The sequence below is a fragment of the Strix aluco genome, chromosome 9, assembly GCF_031877795.1.
Source record: "Strix aluco isolate bStrAlu1 chromosome 9, bStrAlu1.hap1, whole genome shotgun sequence".
Lineage (NCBI taxonomy): Eukaryota > Metazoa > Chordata > Aves > Strigiformes > Strigidae > Strix > Strix aluco.
The window spans coordinates 2245524-2252720 of NC_133939.1; the positions used below are offsets into that span (position 1 = coordinate 2245524).

At 47.5% G+C, this 7197-nt stretch overlaps 1 protein-coding gene across 1 annotated transcript in view; it reads right to left on the reverse strand.

Annotated features, from left to right (window-relative positions):
- HDLBP (high density lipoprotein binding protein) overlaps positions 1 to 7088 on the reverse strand; it is a 41457-nt gene extending 34369 nt beyond the window's left edge. Inside the window, exon 1 of the mRNA XM_074833328.1 lies at positions 6954 to 7088. The gene's annotated coding sequence lies outside the window, so the exon portion shown is untranslated. The remainder of the gene's footprint in view (positions 1 to 6953) is intronic.
- Between the last annotated feature and the right edge of the window lie 109 nt (positions 7089 to 7197).

Sequence of the window (7197 nt, forward strand, 5' to 3'; positions counted from 1 at the left end):
TTGAAAACAAAAACATATGCAATAACAGGCCAAGCATAACATATTCCCATCCGTGCTCTCACCCTGCCTGCTCCGTGAGTTGTTCTCAGCTTTCCTTTCAACTGTTCCAACACAGGTTTATGTTCAGCTTTATCACTTCAACAGAGATAACAGCAAACTTACTTTCTGCTGTGCAGTAGAAACAGTCAGGGCCTGGTCTGGAAAGAGCAGAGCCCTGCTCCCTGCTCTGGGAAGGGCAGGGGAGGTCAGACAGTCCACGCTGTCTCCAGTGCCCACCGGAGACACACAACACCCCCAATTTCTCACCCAAGGCTGCAGCTGGGGCACGCAGCAAGTCCATTTCACACACTCCTGCCCTCTCGCCCCACTGGGGCTTTCTCTGGCTTTGCCTCTGTCCCTGCCAGTGGGGGAATCTTCTCTGCATCAACTCTGACCCTTATGCTCTTCATTTTTCCTAATTTGACCCATGTATCCATCCCATGCCCAACGTCCATGTTCCTGCCACACGGCCTCGCCTAGGCTTTGTCACTCATCTTTGGCAAATACCCAGATTATTTTATGAAATATCCAGTTTAATACTCAGTGTCAGAAACGAAGGGATAGACAGAAACACAGTACCAGAAACAACAGGAAGAGAACCAGCAAGTGGTACTGCTGCAGGTGGTACCACCTGAATTGAGCAACGGCTGTCAAGGTGTTCAGCATTCCTCTAAAAAAAGGCCTTTGTTGATTTTCCAGACAACCCACTTTAAAACCTTTGAAATACCAGGCAACCAAAACTAGTGGGGGTGGGGGAAAAGGGACAGGGGAGCGATGCCCATGCTACGTGCCAATACCCTAAACCAAGCCTGACATTTGAACGATGAAAGATTATCCAACCCCTGATGAAAAATATGCCAGAGGTTAGGCTTTATGAAAGCTAGCCATAGCTGCCTCATGGTATTTACTGTGAAATATGATAGCAGTAACCTTCCTTCAAAGCCAGAGTCCTGATACGCACCTTATCACCTGCCCTGTGTATGGGTCAGCATTTTTATGGGCTTTGACAGACTCCAACAAGCAATTATCAGCTTAACAACAGAGGGAAAAGGCTGGGTCCTGCCACCTCTAAGCTAAATAGTAATAGTCAAAACATGACAGGGTCCAAGTCTTTCCTCCTTAAAATCCAGCAGTTGCTGGGATATTGGACTACTAAATACATACCTACAGCACACGAGTATCAATTGTCGTGATAGCAGCGCTTGCTTCCAGAAATTTTAATTTACAGCTATTTCTTGTGCAAGTACAAGGTATGGTGTACTCACAAGTTATACGCATGGATGCTTTTACCAGAATCACCCCGATTTATGACACGTGTTTATATGCAAGTCATTTGTGGAATAGTTGTTGGTTTGGGTTTTTTTTGCTTGCATGTTTGTTTTCTTTTCTTCCATTAATCCTAAATAAATCTATCAGTTCCATCCCTAAACTCTTCCCAAATGGTTCTCTCTCATCAGTGAAAAGTCTTTACTAAGACAACAAAACTTGCTGGAAAACTGTTCCAGACACTGTGCTGCTGAGTGTAAGAGAATCTGGTACTACTTCCATTTTGCGTCAACAAGTAAATCCATTTTACATTACAATTAAATTAAACAGCGTCATTTAAGGGAGGCGATTCTGGTAAATGAATATTACTGTGCTATTCAAGCCTCTCAAAGGCAAAACTTTTCCTGTGAATCATCATTTCTTGGTGTCTTACAGATACTGAACCAACCCCTTCCCTTCTTCCAATGCTGTTTTTCCACTGAAGTTAAACTCATTATGATTTCCTCTAACAGAGCCTTTTGTGGTCCATCTTTTCTCTCAGGTTTCTCCCTGTTTTTTCTGCTCACTCCTTTGCTAGCGCCTCTTTTGTGACTCTGGCTGGACATAGCTCCTTGCTTCAACCTCTGCTCCTCACAAAAGAGTGACATGCTTCCGTCGCTGCCTCAGCAACACAGCCTGCTCCTGCCAAGGTCAGCCCTCCGCAGCCACAGGGCCGCTGGACCGAGACTGCCCTGCTCCACGCGTCTGTCTGCCCCTTCGGCTGCGCTCAGGAACCTGCTCCTGGCACCACGGACGCGTGCTGTGCCTGTCGGGGCCACAGGTTTCTTCCCAAGTCCAACCACTGCCAAAAGTGCAATTCAAGGGACTTCACTGAGGCGAGAGCATTGCTAGGACTATAAGCGTAATGACAAGTTTTTCTCTCCCTCCCCGCTCTAAATACCACTACCATTTTGCTTTATTTAGAGCAGTAAGCAGGAATCCAACTGTCTTTCTTATTCGCAAGCACGTACATAAATTCATGTCCCCTGCCTTCTTCACAGAAGCTACCGATTTAGTCCTCCCAAAACCACAGAAACACACAGACACAAAACAAAGGTGCAGTACACCTAGACAAAAACTAAACAGTTTTCTGAATCAGCTGAAGTCAAGGAATTAGCACCAAGAGGTATAAATGTACCCAAGTTATTTACATGCTAATATATCCAGAACTAATTTGCAAAATATTAGTAGATATCTTCAAGGCTTGAGAGATCTACCAGTTGCAGGACTCAACAAAATTGAACAGTTGAGAGACACAAGTTTTGTTCAAAAAAAAGTATTTTTATCATACAGCAGCTGCTAGAAAGGACACTTGTATTTCTGTGAGACTGCTGGGAAAATACCAGAGCTTGTGTAGGTAAAACCACCAAAGAACACCTAAATGAAGGAAAAAAAAAACCCACTTCAGCTTTAACATGCATAAGTTTCTTATGAAACAAAACAAACCCAGAACACTCATCACAGCCTGTCTACTACTTGTTAGAATTAAACACATAAATCCTCTAGCAACCCAAAGTCCTCTATACATGTAAAATATTCTAAATAAACAAGCTTTCCCCCCTTGCTTTGGCTAAAACTTTTCCTCCTTGTTTATTAATACATCTTTTTCCAACCTGACTCGCTGATTCTCTTCCACTGAAGTCACACCATGAGAGCTATGAGGCAATATGAATTCACAAAAGGAAGATGGGGAAAAAGGTCACTAGAATCATTAGGCATGCAGGACTTTTCCATTTAAGATGGTAATGTAAATCACAAGATTTTACTAGAAAATTTTCAGGAAAATAAACAGTCTTTCTTTTAAAGCTAAGGGACAGCTAAATATAAAGCCACATGCTGAATTCTCTCAGGTATAATTCCAAATCCAGAATTTGGATTCCAAATCCAAATCCTAAAACTAGGAATTTCTAAAATGAAAAGAGCTCTTGAAACAAGCCCCAAACTCAGGATACTACTCTTGCCTTAATTACCAGGCTAGCACGATCACCTGGCATCTGGAGACCAGCTCTAGGTGTGTCCCAAGCTCTTCCACAATGCCTCCCCCAATAGGCCCTACTGACCAGGACCCTCCCTTCCACTCCAAATGCAGTCTCACAGCCCACCATAAATACCACAGCCTCCTGGTAACACAGACTCCGCTGGAACAGCTTCTAGACCAAAGCCCCAGAAAAAACAGTAAGAAAAATAAAATACCACCAGCAAACCCCACCACGCAACACAATACAGCCTCACGCTCTCTTCTTTCAAGGTTAGGGTAATTACGATGAGGAACAGAGGCCTAATCCTGCAGCTCAGTTTTACCTTCCTATCTTTTCTTTATCTGTTTTCGTATTTTAATATAAATAACACCTACTTAATTCTTGCGCAGACCCATGTTGCAAAAGTTTTACAGGCTCTGGGCCTCTTGGACAAGTTAGACTCGTTACATCCTGGGTGAAGATGCCTTTCTCAGCCCACTTTAAAAACCCCTGTTGCAACTTCTTCAGCGGTGCATGTCTTTGTCAAGATTACAACAGCATTTCCATAAGGGTAACGCTACAGAGAGGAGGCCATTATTGTGCTTGATCCACAGGGCACTAAAAGGCTTCTACTTCTTGTGACGGTGTCTTGCCAGGCTACGCTTGGGTGCCTACTCCTGCTAGGGATGAGACCAACTGATCTGCAACTTGTCTCTTTCTGGCAGCAGGGAAAGCATGAAGGCAGTTTCCAGACCCTGTCTTCACTGCTTGCCAGTTTCAAAACACCCATGAGGACACTTGCCAGTCTTGCTATTTTGCTTTAAGGTTCATTTATAAGCTCTGCACAGTATAGGCCTGAGGATTTCCTTATGTAGAATTCTTGAATACAAAACAAAGTTAGAACCACTGTTGAATTACTTTTTTTTTTCCTTCTAAAGAGAAACAACATTTTCACATAAATCTGATATTCTACAGAAACCCACAACTCAAATTGTCAGATACCCTCCCAGTCATGGTGAATTAACGTTTTCAACCACACACCCACATTCAGTTTGAACAGTCTGTGCTGGTCTCGATGCCACTGCTGACTTCTCTAACCATCAGACTGGTAGTGACCTGGGGAATTACCTGAATTCTAACAGCAGCACAACCCTAAGTGCATTAGTACCAGCTTAAAATGCTTCTACATGCAAGGGGAAGAGTCTGTTTTGGGAAAGGCGGTATCAACTGAGATATTGTAAATGATACAACATCCCAATTTCCTTTGAAAAGGTGTAAACTGCACAGGCTGTCTTGTCTGGGATGGCTCTCCACTCTGATAACAGCTATGAAATCCAAGGTTACAGATCTCTCTTCTAACAGACGATACTGTCTTCAGAAGCAGCTTAACACGAATTGGAAAAAAGACTAGCTACTTCACTAAGAACAACTGCCCTTATCCTACCAAAAATGAGTTACTAGTGTTACCATTATGCTACATAACATAACGATAACATTGTGATCCAATTCCAGATCAAGGGGAAATCTCCTCCCTGATCATCCCAGTCTAGAGAAGTGAGACCAAGGAAAAAGCGGGGAACTTAATAACCTTTAATACACAAGTAGTAGCACCATATTTTTTTCCACCTTTTCAGGCAGAACTGGGGGAGTGGAGGGAAAGAAGAAATCAGCTTAACTTGCAACAAAGACAGGAGCATGTGTCACACTATCAGGAGTGAAACACTGAAACAATTTATATAGGACAAACACAGAGCAATCTGTCTCACCCATTTCTCAGAAACCACTTAGAAAACTGTCTTTTGAGAATGATCTAGGCTTACTATATCTTGCCACAGTGGCAAAGCTCAGAATAGATGGTTACACTGTCCCTTCCACCCTACGTTTACAGGCCTCCAGATATTGTTACCTCCACACCTAGTGAGAGTTTTTCCTGTGCCTGTTATTCTATCTGTGAAAAACTATACTACTGTGGACTTTTTTGGAAGGAAAAGGTTGAGGGATTTTTGTGGCTTGAGCATGTGGGTGGCCCTGCCTATGATTTGGGCCATGCTGCATGAAAATCCACAGGAAGACTGTTTTTTTTCCAACATCTTAAATCTGAACAGGCAGAGTTGGAGGTACAGAGCTTTAGCAGATACACAGCTACAAATTACGTCATTGCTTCCTTTCCTGTCTTGCCTCTGATGTATATTCCTGTACCAGAGGGAGGGATATCCAATCCACCTATGAAGCGATACCTGAAACACCACTTTCCAGGCTGGGTTGGGGTGGGGGGAGGAGGCAGGGAGCTGTTATACTATCTGTTAAATTGTTTTCTAACTGAAAACAATTGTGTAGCATTAGATAGCAACAGTAGGCAAAATGGAGACTAAATCATTGGGCAGCAGCTTCACCTGCTTTACTAAACAGAAAACATGCAATAACACAATACAGCACGTATCAGTGTGCAGAATTTTCTCTGTCATTACACAAGTGTAGGAAAAGAAGTGCCTCCTTCAAACTCCTTGGGTCTAACTGCCTCTCATCTTCCCTTCCCAGCCACAGACTCGTGAATTTGCATTCAAATTCTAAACTAGACCTTCAAATCCAAGGACCTTGGCTTGTCTCATCAGTTATGAGTGAGCTGCTGTTGCTATTACTAACATTCCCAGCACGACCTGCTCTCTTGCTTGTCATCTTGGGGGAAGGAATTACTTTTGCCATCTGGGAATCCTCCCTACTATTTGGGGAAGGCCAGCGTGGGAAGCACTACTTAATGCGTCAAGCCACCTTAGCTAGAGCCAAGCTGGGCCCAGGGATCACCAACTCCCTACGCTGAATCCTCTTCAGTACTGCTTGATTGTTGGATCACCCTGTTCTATAAATAACCTGCAATAAAACCACACTACAGGACTAGAAAGCAGTTCAGTAAAGAGGCTGAACTTCCCCTCTCTCACACAGAAGCGGCTAGTTCTACCTGGAGAGTCACAGGGAGGCAGAAACCCTCCTCCAGAGCAGCCCATGACTGGAGCCTCAGTTCTCAGGCCCACCAGCGCTGCAACTCAGGAGCCCGGAGCAGACCGCGCCTCGGGACATAGGACGGATCTGCCACCCTGCCGAAAGCGGGGCGGGAGGGGAGAGACGACCGCATCCGTGCTATCACGGCTGGAGGCGAGCGGGCCCTCCTCAGCCTCCCCGTCCCCTCAGGGGCGGCCCGCGAACACCCCCGGTTGACCCGCGGGGCGGAGGGCGGCCGCCGCGGGGAGAGGAAGCGGGGCATGACTCATGGTTTTTGTCCGCTCCTTGGCTGGCACCGGAGCGCTCTCCGTCGCCGGCGCAGCGCGGGGCGGCCGCGGGCGGTGGGAGCGGCGCAGGCCGGTGAAACGCGCCCCCCGTGCAGCCCCCGCACCCCGCCGCCATGGGGGGGGGCGGCGGCACGTGGCCCACCCCGCGCCAATCGGAAAGGCCGAGACCATAGAGCAGAGCCGGGCGCTCGCTAGACATTCCGCCCGCCGAGCCCGTCTCTCTGCTGCCGCCATCTTGTTGGAGGCAGCGGAACCCGCCTGCCCGCAGAGCCGGGCCCGCACCCTCCTCCCGCTTACCGGAGGCGCTCCCCACCTCCCGCCGCCCTACCGCGCGGCTGGCGCCATAGGCCGCCGGGGGCGGCTTTACCTCTAGTAGGCCCGCAGCGAAGCCTATGCTGGGTACGAGGCCGAGGGGCCGGCCGCCATCTTGGTAAAGAAGAGGGATGTGCGTGACCTACCAACATATGGGTGGTCCCTCCCCCACGTCCCCTTGGCCGGCGGGTTGCTATGGGAACGGGGCGGGCGCATGCGCGGCGGCCCCTCCGCCCCGCCCACTGGTACCGCCCCAGGGGCGGGGCGGGGCCGGCGGGGCGGGGCGGGGCCGGCGGGGC